This window comes from Symphalangus syndactylus, chromosome 21, assembly GCF_028878055.3.
Source record: "Symphalangus syndactylus isolate Jambi chromosome 21, NHGRI_mSymSyn1-v2.1_pri, whole genome shotgun sequence".
NCBI classification, from domain to species: domain Eukaryota; kingdom Metazoa; phylum Chordata; class Mammalia; order Primates; family Hylobatidae; genus Symphalangus; species Symphalangus syndactylus.
In genome coordinates, this window is record NC_072443.2 from 17,261,656 (window position 1) to 17,279,756 (window position 18,101).

General features: G+C 35.7%; 1 protein-coding gene and 1 long non-coding RNA gene across 13 annotated transcripts in view; one reads left to right on the forward strand and one right to left on the reverse strand.

The window, feature by feature from the left end:
- Window positions 1-18,101, reverse strand: part of ROBO2 (roundabout guidance receptor 2) — a 1,378,235-nt gene that overhangs the window by 1,306,981 nt on the left and 53,153 nt on the right. The window lies entirely within an intron of this gene.
- On the forward strand, window positions 13,308-16,828 carry LOC129471169 (uncharacterized). Its single transcript, XR_008653509.2, has 2 exons — window positions 13,308-16,168; window positions 16,598-16,828. It is a non-coding gene; the product is annotated as an uncharacterized lncRNA (long non-coding RNA).

Here is an 18,101-nt window from a genome sequence, read left to right on the forward strand (position 1 = left end):
GGGTTGTTGAAAGCACTATTTCATATTGCTGCTTATTCACGTTTAATGGAAAATAAATGAAAAAATCACCAATGGAAAAGCATTTTCAAGCATTTTTTAAAGTTTTGTCATAAAGTTCATGTTTAAAAAAACTACTTGCAATTATATATTTTGCATATTTTATCTTGAAATAAGAGTATAGAATTTTCAAGTTATCTGAACCAGAAATTTTCTCTTAAATATTGTTTTAATGAGAGGTTATTGCAAATTGGCTGGTTTAATTTACGTATCATTTTGGTGAATGTGTCAGAGACACTACAAGTATAACCTAAGAACTCTTCAACAAGGAGACTGAAATGTATACAAGGACATTCAAGATTCATTTAAAAACTCAGGATCGATTTGTTCTACACAGACATTTTTTATATAACATAAAGCTATTTTTATGTTTAAAAATATTTTAAAATATTTTTTATTTAAAAAATAAAAGTGTAGATTTCAAGTATTTATAAACTTCTTGTTTAAATACGTATTTTTCAGTTGAAAAATTTTACAGGACTACATTGAGACATTTCTCGTTGCATATTCAAAGCTGTCTAGTATGTGGCTTATAATATCGATTACTTCTTTTCTTTTAATATTCCAAATTATCCTGCCTTTATTCTAGCTACAGCATCTCTTTGATGTACTACTAAAACAATGTCTTCATTTGTTAATGTCTGCTCCATGGTCAGTCCTTCCTATTGCTGTCCCCACCACCCTCCATCATTAAGCACAGTCTAAGCAATGCTGATATTATGATCTTTCATTACTCTGGTGGAAACCATAAATAACTCCTCACAGTTGCCTAGATAATATAGTGAGAAATATTTCAGCTGTGCATAGCAAAGAGGCCATGATTTAGTTTTTCTCTTCAGAAGCATTTGCTGCAAGTTCTTTTGATTTTTTTTTGCTCCAGAAACCAACTTCACAGAGGGTTCCTAAACATGTCAGGCAATTTCATGACTCTTGCATTTCCATATTCTGTCTCCAGTGTTTTGAAATGCCTCCTACCATTTACTGGTTTGGCAAAGTACCACCTATTCCTTGGAACCAGCTGAAGATTGAACTCATCTCTGAGGAATTGCTGGACATATGTAAGCAGAATTGAAGGCTTTGCTACCTGTGATTCTAAAATATTTTGCATGAACCAACTTGTTTTACTAAACTTGCTACTCTGCACTGTAATTGTTTGTGTTCCTGTGTGTCCTACCAAAGCCTGAGCACATCAAGTGTGCTACTATATCCTACTCTTCGAACGTTTCTTAAATAGAAGGATTGATGGATGGATGATACTTGATCTTTTATTATAATGGTGACACTATACATTTTGTGTAAGTTGACACATTTTAAAGAAATAAATACCTCAATAAATCTCTAATACTATTACTATACCTTGGTAAATCAACAAGTCCTACAACATTTGAAATAACTGACATCTCAGCAACTGATTTACTTCCTAAGTTGTCTCCATTGTTGAGAGCAATTTAAAGATCTCCTTTGAAACATGGATTTAGAAAGATGCAGGAAAGTAATGAGTATAGAAGTTTATTTTTCATTTTGTAAGGTTTATTCATCTAATCACAGCATGGAAGTTAAACATTATTTAACTGTTTCTAGTATTCTTATTTTATGCCTAGAAGGCATCTCATATTATACTGCAAGCTGCCAGAATGTGTGATTTTTCTCTGGATGTATTTCTAACAAGGAGACATTGACAGAAATGGAGTGGCAGAGGGTGACTTTAAAGTCAACTACTCAGTCACAGATGTGCTCCTAGCATTAGTGTTCAGGAAGCAAATTACATGCCACTGAGTTAAATCCTAGAAAACTGATACTGATGACAATGTAATCAATTGAAAACATGTCACCAAGTTTGGTTATCAATGATTCTTGGAGTCATAATAGCAGCATATTTTCATTAAGAAAAAATACATACACAAGCTAGTACCCTTTCTACTCATAAAAGAAAAAAAACCCACATGCAGTTTGCTAGGTATTTTTCGTATAAGACTCTCACGCATGTGTTAGCCAAGAGGACAGTAAACATCTATGAACTTTGGTCTTCAGTTTTTCTCACATAGGGAGAGCATTCGCTGAAGTGTAAAAAGGAGAAAATAAAAATAACTTCAAAGAAAGATGGAAGCAAGGAGATTAGCAGGGATAAAATGAACAATTGGGAGAATGCCTACAATATCACAACTCTTCACACCACATCAATTTTCCTCAGGTAATATTCAGTAGCAATTTCACAGTTTCAGAAGCCCAATACTTTTTTTCTGAGCGCAGGACTCTTGCACAGAAAGCAATAACTTCTCAAAAACAACCATCATGCAATCTCTTTTGTCAATAAAAGCCAACAATGCCTGTAGCATGACATCTAAATATGCCTTAAATCACTCATGGGGGCTATCCTATTAACAGTGCAATGCAGGCATAGGACCTTGTTTTATGTCAATATTAAGGATTTCATTTTTAATTTAAACAGGTATTCAGAAGATCTCTCATGAGTTATTTTATGACTATTTCTTTCACCATAAGTTTGCAAGTAATTCCATAGATATGAATTTTCTGAATATAACCACAAGAAATTGAATTTTCTGAATATTTTCACAGATTTGATGTATCCTTACTATTAACAGGACCAGCCCAACCTGGGCCTACTTTGTTGATGACAGAATGTCAAGTTACCTTGTAGGAATAACAGAGTCAAAATTGCCAATCATGTAGCCCAAGCATACACAATGGAAAAACTTTTGACCTTTAGCAACACCCAGAACCCATGATTCCTCCCTGTGGAACCAAGAAGACCAGGACATAACCAGAACCTAAACCCTGGAAACTTTTCAAAAGCCAGGGGTCCACTGGCCCAAAAGATCAGGAGCTAAAATCCTCCCCAACATGCCTGGCCGTAAATGGTCAGATTTGAAGCCCTTCAATTAGACTCTGCCAGATCCACATTTCTTAATCCTTTCCCTTGTCCTCTGGCCCCTTAAAACTTTCCCCAGACCCCAAGTTAGTAAGACAGATTTGAGTTGCCTCACCTGTGTCCTTGCTGGCCAGCCTGGCAATAAAGACTTTCTTTTCACAAAAGCCATCGCTGTAGTGTTGGTTTCTATCTGTTGTGGGCAGTGAGGTCCTATTTGCTCAGAAATGTTACCAGATAATGGGTCACCGCTGATTCTTGGATTTTCACAAGTCTTTAAAAGCTGGAAGCAAAGACTGTGTACTACTCTACATCTAGCTGATTAAAAGCATACATGGGGACAATAAAAGGACAGTAGACACGAAAAAATTTGTTCAAATAGGTAACTTGGGTGAAATCTATGGTTTCTTTGACTGCATGGTTCTTTGTATTTGGACAAACCCTGGTACAAATGACATTGTGTGAAGATGCTTGGCCACTGGTGTACATTTCTAAGGCTCAGGGTTTTTGCTGAATCCACTGGGACTGGGAAACCAATTTAGACCTAAGTGAATTCTTTGTTTCAGTTCAAAGTTATCAGTTGGTGTTACTAGCTTGGAACAATAATGTAGGCTCACTAAGAAAGTAGATAACTATTTTAAGACTAAGAATAGGAAGAATTAAGATAATTTAGGAAGATAGAAAAGCATTCAACAAATATGACAAGTACTTTGCATTCTTTCACATGAAGGAGATAGAAATATAAGACTGTCTTATTCTCAGGATTAAAGTAAAAATACAGATATTATGAAACAGTACAATGCAATATGAAAAGTAACAGAATCCAAGTACCTATGAAGGGCATAGAAGATAAATGACTCAAATATGACTGAGAAGGATCAGAGCCTGTGCTACACTAGATAACAATGTTTGCACATGAATCAATAATTTGAACACTAGCAATTCTGACTTTATAATATTTTACCTAAATCTACTCTTATCTTCCCCAAAACAATATAACTTATGCTTTAGAAAAATTTCTCAAAGAGACTAAATTACTTTCTAGTTTTTTGCTTTGGTTTGTGCCATTCACACTGCTTGAATTCTACTTTGCTTGCAACTAGTTTTTTTTTTTTAAATCCATCTTCTATGTTATATAAGCGCCTCATTAATTCACCAGTAGCTCTCCTGATAATATTTAGTTGCTTTCCTTGTATGCTACCTGAGCACTTTATATTCATTTCTACTTCATAGTTTATCAACAACTTAGCTGTAGGCTTTCTTTTCCAGGTAGTATAATTATTGAGGATAAGGATGCACCTCATTCTTCTTTATAATTGCCTCAGGGCTTCATATATAGAAGGTGCTCAATAAATGTTTATTAGATGAATACATGGCTGCATGCATGGAAGTACTCAAGATTATTTGAGTAGTTAGTGACCTCCACAGTGTGATACGAAGTTTGCCACCCGTATCTATTTGCCTTTGCTTAAAGCCATTTTTCCTGGTTTTGAAATAGTCCTATCCTTGAACATTGCCTAGAAAAACTACCCCAACATTATCAGTGAGGATTTTAGTGAATACAGAAAACTTTCCAACACAAAGTAGGATGCCAAATTTAAGGTAACTCATAGGTTGCCAAGACAACCTTCCTTCAGTCTCACAGTTTTACTGAAATCTAATTCTGAAAACTCCTTTATCTAGAATTTCATATTCTACCTCACCATGCTTAATGTTTATTTTAATGGCATCCTCAATATCTCTTTGTAGGTATCATCTAACTCAGTGATTCCATCTAATGATGCCCGTGAACTCTGGAGGGGGTTCTTATAATACTTGATGCTACAGTGCTACAGACCATCTGAAAAAAAAATAAATAAATAAAGAAGAAAGCGTCCGATAGTCACACTGATAAAAGAATGCTAAAAGAACGGTGAATGCTTTCTTTTGTTGAGCCCACTTCAGAAATGAACTATTATTATCCAAGCTATGGTCTTCTTAACGCTGAGTGGAATCAAGACATCAAATAAAACTAAAATAAACCACTTGCAGCAGGCCACTGAAATTTCCAGTTGTTCTCAAAACAGCTTTCTATAACCAGAGTAGGATTTTTGCTTAGATTTTCAATTGTGTCTAGCATCCCCAGGTAGACAGAGGCTAAGGGGTTGGACAATTAACAGAAGGAAAAACATTTACAAGGAGTAAAGCTAATAACCAGCATGTAAGGGGAGTTTTTTTTCTTTGATAATCCAACTATTTTTAAATTAAACCTTATGTAAAGAGATGCGTAAAAATATGAATCACTACTGCTATTCTTGCTATTTTTTTGTTTAGAGAACACAGCTATTTTTCATTAAACTGTTACTGTGTTTATCTACTTGTGTTTATTATGGCTGTCTAAAATAAAATTGTAAGTGATTACATTTAAGTTAGTTGCCTTCATTTTAATTATTTGACCTAAATAAATGTGGGTTTTTGAAAGGGATTCAGATCCCAGGCAGAAAAAGGATTAAGATATTAATGATGTTGCTGATGTCACAGAAAGGAGATTTCAGATTTCACTGTAGCTTAGTCTCTTGTGACATTCCGTATGCCTTATCATTTGTAGTGAATTTCAAAAAAGAACACAATAATTCATAGCTCCTTCCATCAAAACATGGGAGGGGGGATTTGTTTTTTCCATATGTTGAATACAAGTTTGTCTTCAGACTGGCTTTGATAAAATAAATGAGTCAAAAATGTAATTGCCCCTCTGAATCTAGGCTTCGAAAGGACTTGCAATTTTTATTAAGTCCTTGGAACTCCTACCACCTGCTGCCATGTGAACAAACTCCCTAGACTGTTGGATGATGAGAGACATGGTATGGCCATCTTCATCAGCCATGCTAGTAGAGAGAAAAACATCAGATGTGACAATAAGACCATTTTAGATATCATGGCCCATGACCAAGTCCATTACTGACCACAGAAGCATGAGTGAGCCCAGCAACGATCAGCTTAGTCTGACAAGTTCAGCAGAAATGCTCACATGACCAACAGACTCATGAACAATGACGACGATTAGTTTTAAGCACCAACTTTGTAGGTGGTTTGTTACACGTCATAAACCAGCTGATGCAATCTTCATTTTTACATTCAATAACTATACCCTTGAGCACCAATTTATTCATGGTATGTAAGCCATTGTATTAAGAACTGGAAAAACAGAAGTGAACAAGTCATAGTCGCTGGCTTCAAAGTAATCACCACCTTTTGGGAGATACATTTAAGTAAATAAGCATCTTAACACAATACAATACGTACTAGGATAGGGACAAACAGAGGGTTCTATGGGCCATCCAAGTGCTCCATCCAAGATGTGTCCATGAAACTGTCCATCCAAATTATGCACATATAAATGCATTCTTATTTACGGACTTCTATAAAGTTGAAATAGCCAAACTGACATTCTGTTTAAATGCAGTCTGCTGAACTAATACTCTTCCTTTCTCAATTACTAAATAAAAGAATAAAAACAAATTACATCACATTCTACTCTTCCTGGTTAGAAAAAGCAGAGCTCTTTACAATCAGGCAGGGAGAGGAAAAAGCCAACTTTTATTCAAAACCATAATGCAGGTTTCTAGCATTACAAAAAGTACAAAATCAAGGCCATGCCAATGGAATTATTTATTCCAATTTGACTTAGATTCTCTAGATCCATGGAATGAAACTGTTTCCCTTGACTAGATGCTCTTATTTCTTAATTATTTAGAAAGAAAATCAGAAACAGTTTTCTTTGGTGGGGAAAGTGAACTCAGGCTGATGCTCACATTTGGAACTGGATTTAATTCGCTTATCCCTGCTTGCCTTCACTCTCAACTAATATTGTCCAAGGAAAATCTCATTGTTCCTCAGAAGATCTGCATATTCCCCATTTGTGGTCAAGTGTTTGATCTGGTTCTGGAAGAGCCTCAGGATGCATGTTTGGTGAGGGTGGGGAAGGGTTAGCATTTCCTATTCCTAATCATTGTGAGAGGTTCTAATGGAGTTAGTACTAGGGAAGCAAAGGCGTCCTTGTCTGTCTCACGGGATTTGGGGGATTGGGGCAGTAATGATAAAAGGATGTGCGAGCATTGGTCTCATCCCACTCCCATGATGACAAACTCAGAGACTGACAATCTGTAAATACAGGATTCTGACTCAGTTGCTTACACAAAGATTCAATTTCTATGCTCAGTGTTTGAAGTTATTCTCATCAGCTAACCCGAAGTAGAAGATACCTGTTATTGTAGATGCAGATGCAACTTAGGAAAAGATTGTATTCCCATGGTTAAGGTACAGTTTGGGAGTTGGAGACGTCAAATATTTTACCATATGAAAACTATTTTCAAACAAAAGGTTAAGCCCTCTCAATTATTTTAATTAGGTTGAACACTGTTTATAGAATTTCTCATCAATTTCTACCTAAGGTAGAAATCAGCTAGATTCTACTAGGTACGTGTTGTTCAACCTTGACAGCAATAGTCTGTTGGGAGAGGCAAGTCTGAAAGTCAGGAACTTTTTAAATTTTTAGCTCTGTCTAGAATGAGACACTAATATTTTTAGACTCTGCACATAAAGATTCTTTAATGCAAATAGGAAATATAAGCACTTATGTATAGTCCTGGTTGTGGAAACATTATTCTTAATGTATACAGTAACAAAAGGGAAATAAAAAATTTTATTGTATTTGTACAAAAAAACCCGTCATGTATTTTTTCATGTTATAATTAAACACACGTAAACCTAATAGCAACAGAAATAAATTGATGCCAGTTACTTAACTATGTTATCAGTTGACAACCAGGTGGCTCTTCTTGTAGATCAAGTAGGGAAACACTCTTTTAACCATAATTTCTTCTAAGTCATCTCTTATAATAGACATTCCATTAGATATAGTTTATATTTTTATTGCTTTATTCTTTAGTGCTGGCTTATGTACTGATATTACTGAAAACCTAAGGGAATCTTAGTGGTGTGATACATGTAATGTGAATTCCTTAGTGAATTTAATATTATAGTAACCATTCTGGTTTCTAGAAGTGAAACAAGTTGATATGGTCAAATAATTGCCAGGAGCCAGAAATATTGATGTGAACCTACACATTTTTAAGTGATGTTGATGTTATACAAAATCTACAGCAGTCACAGTTTAAAAATGTCAACTTGAAAACTATGTCTCATTCAAATACTATAGTAAACATTTGATATGCAGCTAATCTTTAAGTTTCTTGTTTTTTCTCATATCAGCAAATGTGCAGTCAATACAATATGTGCAAAGACTCATATAAAATTATGTGCATAACCGATTGTAAATACCCTTTCACTTTATTCAGTGTGCAAATACTATAGTAAACATTTGATATGCAGCTAATCTTTAAGTTTCTTGTTTTGCTTTTTCTCACATCAGCAAATGTGCAGTCAATACGGTATGTGCAAAGACTCATATACAATTATGTACATAACAGATTGTAAATACCCTTTCACTTTCCTCTGATTAATATATTTTTATGTGCACAGAATATTCAAGAATAAACACATGATACCCAAAGAAGGTTACAGATAGGAATAAATCATCTTTATTTTAATGAAGCAAACTTCTTCTTGCACTTCTAACCCTTGTGCTCAGATTAAAGAGTAAAAGAAAGCACTGCCTAGACTAGTTTCATGAATTCATACACATACACGAACACACACACTCACGTGCTTGGACTCACTTGTGTGTCAGCCCTCTGCCAGAAAATGTCCAGGATGCAGGGGGTACAAGTCTAATTATGTAACTACTCATGGGGGAGGCATCCTTTTCTAGGGTGGGTGCAATGAGAGAAGTGTACGTAGGTTATCATGGGGATGCTGATGGGGATGCTGGGGGAGGAATGAAACTCAAGCCATCAGAAAGAAGAGTTGGGAAGGAAATGACTTGAGTCAGCACCTGGCCTAGTGCCTGGCTAGAATAAACACTAGAGAAATTTTTGTCTAGTTGATTCTTGAAGGTGCATTGAAGCAGTTACATGTAATTAGTATGGACCTTCATACAAAATCAATTGAATTAACTCATTTCAGGTTTTGTTGCTGCCCTAGAAAAGTATGCCTTTGGTGCAATTATTTTGATCATTTTGATTTAGTATTGGAATTATTTTTAATTGTTAATTGTGACAAATGAAGAGCTCCTGGCAGGACAAGAAATGTCAACTCCAATGTTCTCTTATTTTTTTTTTATTATACTTTAAGTTCTAGGGTACATGTGCACAACGTGCAGGTTTGTTACATATGTATACATGTGCCATATTGGTGTGCTGCACCCATTAACTCGTCATTTACATTAGGTATATATCCTAATGCTGTCCCTCCCCCCTCCCCCCACCCCACAACAGTCCCCGGTGTGTGATGCTCCCCTTCCTGTGTCCATGTGTTCTCATTGTTCAATTCTCACCTATGAGTGAGAACATGCAGTGTTTGGTTTTTTGTCCTTGTGACAGTTTGCTGAGAATGATGGTTTCCAGCTTCATCCATGTCCCTACAAAGGACATGAACTCATCATTTTTTATGGCTGCATAGTATTCCATGGTGTATATGTGCCACATTTTCTTAATCCAGTCTATCATTGTTGGACATTTGGGTTGGTTCCAAGTCTTTGTTATTACGAATAGTGCCACAATAAACATACGTGTGCATGTGTCTTTATAGCAGCATGATTTATAGTCCTTTGGGTATATACCCAGTAAGGGGTCTTGACTCTGTGGTTTCTTCGTACGTACTTTTTAGGCCATGGGGTTATTTGTGATGGTTAGTTGATGGAAAATTCTAATAATATAATCCACTAATTTAGTTAAGCAGGTAAAGATAAACTACCATAAACTGAAAGAGATTTAAGAAATGAGGATGTTATGTTCAAATTTCCCATGGTGGAGCACTTACTCTTTCCTCTTGATAATGCAAATTCTTTAGAGTCATGTGAATTCAACCAACATACTGAGCAAGAAATCACACCAATTCCCATCTGCATATTGAATACAAGAAAAGCTCAAATTATTCCTTACTAGTTTAGAGAAAATAAATAGAAGTTCTAAATCATCTTTTTTGGCCCACAATGCATTATCTTGCATGCCCCAGGGAATGCAAAGCTTCCGCTGGTCTGGAACCAAAAAAAGAAAAATTTATTGCTACCCAGTAGGTATACACACACACCTGAACCAGTTGGATCATATCTGACTTTTACCAAATGCAAAGCTCTCTGTAATATTCTACATAGCATGTTCTATTTCATTAAAAACACTCAATGAGATCTACTAAACTCATTTTATAATTTATTAATGAGTGTCTATCTACAGTTTTAAAAATATCGTTCTTGGCAATGGAGAGACATCGAAAGTTGTGAAGCATAGTGGTGTTACTGTCACATTTTCAGAGTCCTTTCTGGTATGTGAGTGGACACAAGTCTAGGTAGACAAACAAGAGGCAGTTGTAATACTTCTTTCAAAAGATAATATTAAACAAATTTGAGCAGCGTTAGTAGGAATTGAGAGGAGAGTTTTAAAATGCAGGAAATATTTAGTATGTATATCAACAGGACTTTGTTATTTAAGGGGTGTAAGTAGCTGGAGAGTTGCAAAAGGACAAGGAGAGAGACAAACCAAAGATAGAGCCCAGTTTTAGAACATGACTGACCTAATGAATGCCGATGTTGGCGAAAAGATACAACAAATGTGAGAGAACGATCCAGGTTAGACAGGTCAAATTTGAAGCATCTATCTACTCAGAGATACATAGCTGGCATTTGGCATTTGGATGTTAGATCTGAGGTTCTGCTAGGAATTCTGAGAAAGAGATCTAACTGCGTAAGTCATCTGCAGAGAGGGGTTATTTATACGTGTGAACAAAGATGACATCACCCAAGGAGATACTGCAGAATGAAAATAGCAGACCCTAGTGGCAGAACTCTGAAGAAAGCTAGTATCTACAGGCAAAGCAAGAGGAGTCTCCAGAGAACAGAGTGGAAACTGGAGAATCAGGAGACTGTGACAATTCGGAAGGCCAACGAATGATTTCCAGATGTAAGAAGGGATAAACGGTGTCAAAGGCATCAGAGAAGGCTGTTAATACCTGACCAATGAAGGTCCATTGTGTTCAGAATTACAAAGCCATTGATGAAAAGAGAGGCATTTCTGCAAAAACACCTGGGAAGGAAGCCACGTTGCCATGGATGGAGGAGAGGCGTGGAGACACTGCTTGCATAGTTCTCTAGTGAGAAGTCTGAAGGTGAATGGAATGGAAAGAAATATACGTAATAATAGAGTCCTACGGAGTCGAGGGAAGTTTCTTTTATTGTGAGAGTTTGTTTTGTTTCCATTTTTGTTCACATGTAGACTCAGATTTTTTACAATACACTGGGGAAGGGAATAAAACTGGTGAAGCAAGGTCTTAACATCACTGACAGAGGATGTTTTCTCATAGCAAAATATACTCCTCTACATCTCAAGGTGTCTTTAGTCTCAATTGGAATTCCTGCTATACATTCAGATTCTGAGTGGGCTCTGATTCAAGGGAGGGGAACATAGACCCCACGTCCTGATACAAGGAATGTATATTCTACTCTTAGACCAGTAGAAAATGGCAAAAGAGAAGTCGTGCTATTTTCTGGGTCCTGGTCTTAAGAAATAGGCAGCTTCCATTTCCCGTCTCTTGAAACAGTCAATCTGGGAGCTTTTTGCTGCCATGTGAGATGTCTAAATGCTCTGACAGGATCATGCTGAAATGGTCAGGTGTAAATACTGTGGTCAACAGTCCCAACTGAGCCCTGCCTTCCAGCCATCTCAGCCAAGGCATTAAGTGTGTGAGTGAAGCTGCTTCAACCTTCTGTATTATTTCTTCAGGCTGCTGAACAACAATTGACGGCCTTAGTCAATGACATATAGAGTAAAAAAATCACCCAGCTGAATCCTTACCCACAAAATCATGAACTATGATAAATAGTTTTTGTTTTAAGCTGCTAAGTTTTGGGGTAATTTGTTAGGCAGCAGTAAGTAATGGAACACATGTTATAAAAAATAATGACTATTCTATTTCACATATTCACTCATGACTCAGATTAACTAATTAAATATACATGTTGTAAACAGGTACAGAAAGCATTTCCTATTCACCCCTCAACTATTTTATTGGTAATTATACACCTTATCTTTTTATTGATATATCACCTAAGGAAAAAATAATGATAGATTTTTTCAGTATTTGATTTTGTTTCATTCAATAATAATATATTTTTATTTTAAACATTAAAAATGCAACATTTACCATATTTAGGTTTGACACAAAAGAATATGAATAATGATTAGAACACTAATTTTTTTAAAGGCATGTCTATACTTTTAAGTAATGTTTCTTTATAAATAATAATAAATACATATCACTGTGTATTGATAAATATTTCCTTGTTGATAACACATACTTCAAAAAGACTTGTGGAAATGAATTAATAATCTCATATTGCACAAAATTATCATGAAACCTGGTTACATCTTCTAAATAATGCTGCTGCTTCTCACAATAGTCATTTTGAAACAAAAAAACAAAATATCTGGGTAAGAGGCTTGATTTTCAAAGTAGATTATTAAGGCATTTTTTTTCTCATGGAAATTGGGGCCACTTGAACAACGTAAATGATACAAAAAGCTCCACATGGTCCATTTTCTTTCATTTTTGTGTAGTTTCCTGCAGACTATAATAATAAATTGTTTTATGACTTAAATAACATTGAGTGTGAGCATTTTCACTGTGGTAAATTTGGGCACAAACCACAGGAAGTAGCGATGCAGTAAATGGAATTTTCCCCTTGAGTCAGGGTTATCTCTAGCATCCCGCAACGTGCTAGGACTCATCCTGCTGCTGACATGAATTCTTTTAGGGAAAAGCAATTAAGTAAAAAAACAATAGAGTCTGTATCTTCATTTTCAAGTTTTCCTCATCTCCTTATTACACTGAGGATGAAAATTTGTGTACATAAGTACAGGTATGAGTTTTGTAAACATCTCTCAATAGACAGGGGCACAAATGGGTAAATGAGAAAGTTTCTTTCTGCAATTGTTCAGAATGTTAGATGAGCTAATATTAGGAATTTTAACTAGTGGCAGGTAAATTGATTATTCCACAAGACATAATAAATTTAAAGCAAATAATCTCTGTGCAACCATCTTCTAAGATAAAAGGCAGTTATTTTGACATTAAAAGGAACACGCTTAGGAAATTAAAAGTTTCTTAAAAATGAAATTCATATAAAATTGCTTATGACATTATTTCTGCATACATTCTATATTGGGTACACACTAATTTGACTAACAGTATTATGGGCAATGCTATTATTTTATTCAATTATAGTTTAAAACAAAATATGCTTTTGATTATAATTTTTATTGCTTGGAATGCAATGAAAAAATGCTGAAAAATAATGCTATATAAAGCAATCTTGGGCAGAATTGCCCTTTTATTAATTATTATTTCTCCGCTTAATAAAAACTAATTAATGATAAGTACATTTGAAGAGATATTTTTGTGAAAGTGATCAGACATAGAATAATCTTTTCGGTGTATGGTTTACTATAAATATCTGAGAAAACAGGAACTTTTCATAATATCTGCTTTCCACACAGTAAAGAAATATCTTGAATTTCAAAGGATTACATACTATAAAGATTTTTAAAATTTAATCTTATGTAAGCAATTTTAACAATAGCATTACTAGAAGAGGAAGGCCAGTCTCTACTAATTTATATAAGAATTCTTACTCTGTTCTTTTTCATTAGTGAATTCACAATTAACTGATTTAGTTAGATGAAGCCCAAAAGCAAAGGCTCATAAATCCTTTATTCAGCGGACAGATACTTGTTAAGTGCCTAATATGTATCAGAGACAGAGTCATAAAAAAAAATCTGAAGTATTTAACCTTGGAAAACTTATCCTTTAATGGTGAAAATATAGAGTAGAGATAAATGAAATGCAGTGTGTCTGGTTGCAAGTGCTAAGAAGGATATCAGAGCAGGGTAAAGGGTATTGGTGTGACGGTTCTAGGAAGAGGAGTATTCCACCTTAAATGGTTTAATCAGGGAAAATCTCTCTGAAAAGGTGACTGTTGGGTAGAGCAGAATGAAATGAGGGAATTAGCCATGTGGATAGACATTCTCTACTAAGGAAACAGTAAGGAACAATGACATTCTATTTTCTGACTAAGAAAATAGGATATGCAAAGGGCTAAGGAATGGGGAGGCCTCACAGCATGTCCATGAGACCCAGCTACCTCAACAGATGGACCAAGGGAGAGGAAGGTGGTGAGGGCAGAGACCTAGAAGGCCATGGTGAGAACTTTGAGACTGATTCTCGGGAATATAAGCCATCACCATGTTTTGAGCGGAAGAGTGACATTTTGTCTTTGGTTTTGAAAAGATCACTTTGGCTTTTCTGAATAATTAGATACATAATGTGGATTTACGTTGGTCGTTAATAACAAAGAAAAGTAAATTCCAATTTCTCATGTTGTGAATCATTATAAGAAAATGAGACAAATCCAGCTCAAAGATTCAATTTAATAGGTAGTTTTCAAGATATTTGCAATACATTTTATGGATCTAATTGTACTCAATCTTGAGGTCTTGTCATTATCATAAGCCCTAATGTCAAATATGAAAATCAGCATTTCTCAATAGGGAATTCTGAAAAGTTCTTGGGTGATCTTCCATTAGCATCACTTTTACTTCCATTTATAGTCTTGCATGTCTTTCAAGGTCTAAATTGCTATTCATCTAGCTCTCACCCAGCTATGAGTAATTTCTAATAGATGGATCCCCAGTTAGCTTCTGCATAGCAAAAAGCAAGTGATGTGCTAATTGAGTCTCAATTAGCTTACATCATATCTCTTACAGAATTTCAAAACATGATTGTTACCATATTAAAGGCTCAGAGGAGAGAGGACAAGTATTTTTCTTGATGGTTTACTATGAACAGGGATCATCTACCTGTATAGGAATTGCGTTTTTTATCAAATCAAAATAAAATGAAGCCCATAAAGAATAAGCTACCCTCTTCCATGGGCTGTCAGAAAATACCATGGGGCACAAGACACATTTACTTTGGAGTACAGATACAGGTGTTATTACCATCCACAAGAAGCCACACCACAGGCTTTCTCTCTCTTCTCACTTCAGACTCTGATTTGCTTCAACTCTAAAAAAATGAGAATAAAGTGTGTCTTCTTATTGGAAAATCACTCAGCTGGCCTTACTTTAATCTTTCTTAGACTTGAGTTCACAAATGAAACAGAGCGACATTCAGGTAGACAACAGAACACCAGATAAGTTGGGAGCAAAGATAAATCCAAGCAAATTTACAGTAAAACAGGTAGAGAGTCTTTAGAATCAGATGAGATGCAAACTAATGGCAATTTACACAGTAGGTTGCCCTCCCTAGTAGAATTTCAAACATGCTATTTCTTTAAAAAAGATATTGTAAAAGAAGAAAAGTATTATTAAGATCAGCAGCCTACATGAAGTTTTGAAATTCTTAAGGAAAAGAGATACTGTGCAGGTCTCAGAATAGTCACTGTTGTTCCTTTGTTTCTTCCAAAGTTTTCAGCGAAATGAACAAAAGATTTTATGTGAAAAATCAGATATCTCCTATGAATAAAACTCACTATAACAAAAATAATAAAACAAATAATACTAGGCCAGGTGTATTTTTTTAATCTCATGAATTATAGCCAAGTTAAGTCAAAAAATGTGAGATGAAGAAAGGATTCTACATAACCTGTACTGTTCAGTTTAACTAGTATATATTGAGTACCTATTATTTGACAGGCATTATTCTAGGTTTTAGGAATACAGCTTTGAACAAGAAGTGCTTGCTTTCGTGAAGCTCACATCTAATGACATACATCATAAAGAATTCAAAAAATCAACAAAAAAGAATAAAGAATATTTCAGATTGCAACAAATGCTGAAAAAAGAGCAGAAATAGAGAAAAACTGTGAGAGTTACCTGTTGAACTGGGTCGTATTTTGGATTCAGGAGTCAGGGAAGGTATTCCTGGAGTGTCAGTTAAATTGAAATAGAAACAGACAAGAGACAGTCACTGAGAGGTGTTCTTGGACACGGAAGATGCAAAGCCCCTAGGACAGACAAGTCTTCAGGCATGAAGAAAGCTGGCACAGCTGGAACATACAATGTGAGGGAGGCAGTGGTAAGAATGGACTCAGTAAATGTAAGCAGGGATGAAAATCTGAATTTTAGTTCAGTCTGTGGAAAAGCTTTGGAGAGTTTTAATCCGAGGACCGGCCTGCTTTGATCGATGTTATGTAAAAGTTACTGTCTGAGCGTTCTGTGACCAAGGTTTAAGTGGAGGCTTGGTTAGGACCACAGTTTAGGTGAAAGTCAAGGATGTCCTGGATTAAGAAATTTAAAGAGAGTGCTGGATAAAATATTGTAAATAAAATAAGAAATAAACATTAAATAAAAACTCTTAAGCACTTTCAAACCATCCCCTAATACACGTACAATTAAAGTGCTAATTAGAGATCATTCTGAGGCTTTAATACTGGCTCCCTAAGGAGTCTTATTAAGCAAATGTTTGTATCATTAAGATTAATTGATTTTTTTTTTTGACAAACAGGCTTTTTACAAGCATACGCACCAAGCATAAGAGAAGGATCATGTGCAGAACGTTATCACAGTTACCTAGATGCCTTCAGAGCCCTGGAAACCAGGAGCAGAATCCACTCAAAACACGACGCAAAATTAGAACTACCTGTTCTCGTCTTCATCTTTAATAATACTTAAAAACTTTATGAAGATTCTGTTATGATATCCTTTAGATAAGAGAATAAACGTGGTGGTTTAAAGCGTGTTAAACATCTTAATATTTGAATTGTTTTCTTTTGGTAGTGATATATGACGCCAATTCATTCATTAATTTCTTATAGTTTCTCTTCTGATGAATTGCAAAAAGCCATTGTGCTAGGGGTTCAAGATGAGGCCAAGGAGTAAGGCGATAAATTTAATGTGATACTGATTCCCTCTGTGTGTGTATGTGTGTGTGTGTGTGTGTGTGTGTGTACTATATTAGCTGGCAGGTGAGACAAAAGGGGAAGAAGCTATTATAAATTTTATCAAGTGCTACCTGCTGTATTATTTCCTCACCTACTTAGATCATTTGATCAGAATGAAGCAATTCACAAATTCCAAACACATTTACCAGACAAGGTCAAGGATATCATTTAGTGTCATTTCTATTCAGATGGCAGGCTGTAAAAAAGAAACATCCAAATAAAGGAAATAAAGGTAGCCAGTGTATGTCGCCTGACCTGCCCCAAGACTAGCTCCAAGAAGGACAAGCAAGAATCAGCATACACAAGTGAGTGACTGGCATAACAGGTTTCTGTTGAATGACCTCAGAAGCAGCCCTCTTGGAAAAGATGAGGAAGTTTGGTGGTGGCTGGAAGGAAGCTTCCTCACTCTGGCTGCTTACTGTATCTCAATAACAGCAGCCACTCAAAGAGAAGAAACGATAAGAACTAGGACATAATATTTCAAGCACTATGGATCAGATCCTAAAAACTGTGTTTCTAAAAATGTCTTTACCCTATGCCTCTTGGGTAACATCTGCAAATTTTCGATGTAGAATATGCTCAAAGCAACACATTACACACATGTATTCATGAATCAATAGAGATTGAAGAATACTTCATAGTTTTCCCTTTATAAATGAGACAATTCAAATCTAGAGAGGTTATTCACCTTACCTAAGCTAACACAGCTGATTAGTGATTGCTAGGCCTTAGGACTTTAAGTTAATAAAATACTGTTTACACCAAACTAAGCAACCAATTACCATCATGATCCCTATGATCAATAAAATCAGGTGTGTATAATATTCACTTTTTTTTAAGACAAGGTCTTACTCTGTAACCCAGGCTGGAGTGCAGTGATGGAATCACAGCTCACTGCAGCCTCGACATCCCAGACCCAAGTGATCCTCCCACCTCAGCTTCCCGAGGAGCTGGGACTACACATGAGCCTCAACCCATCCAGCTAATTTTTGTATTATTTGTAGAGATGGGTTTCACCATGTTGACCAGGCTGGCCTCAAACTCCTGGATTCAACTGATCCTCCCACC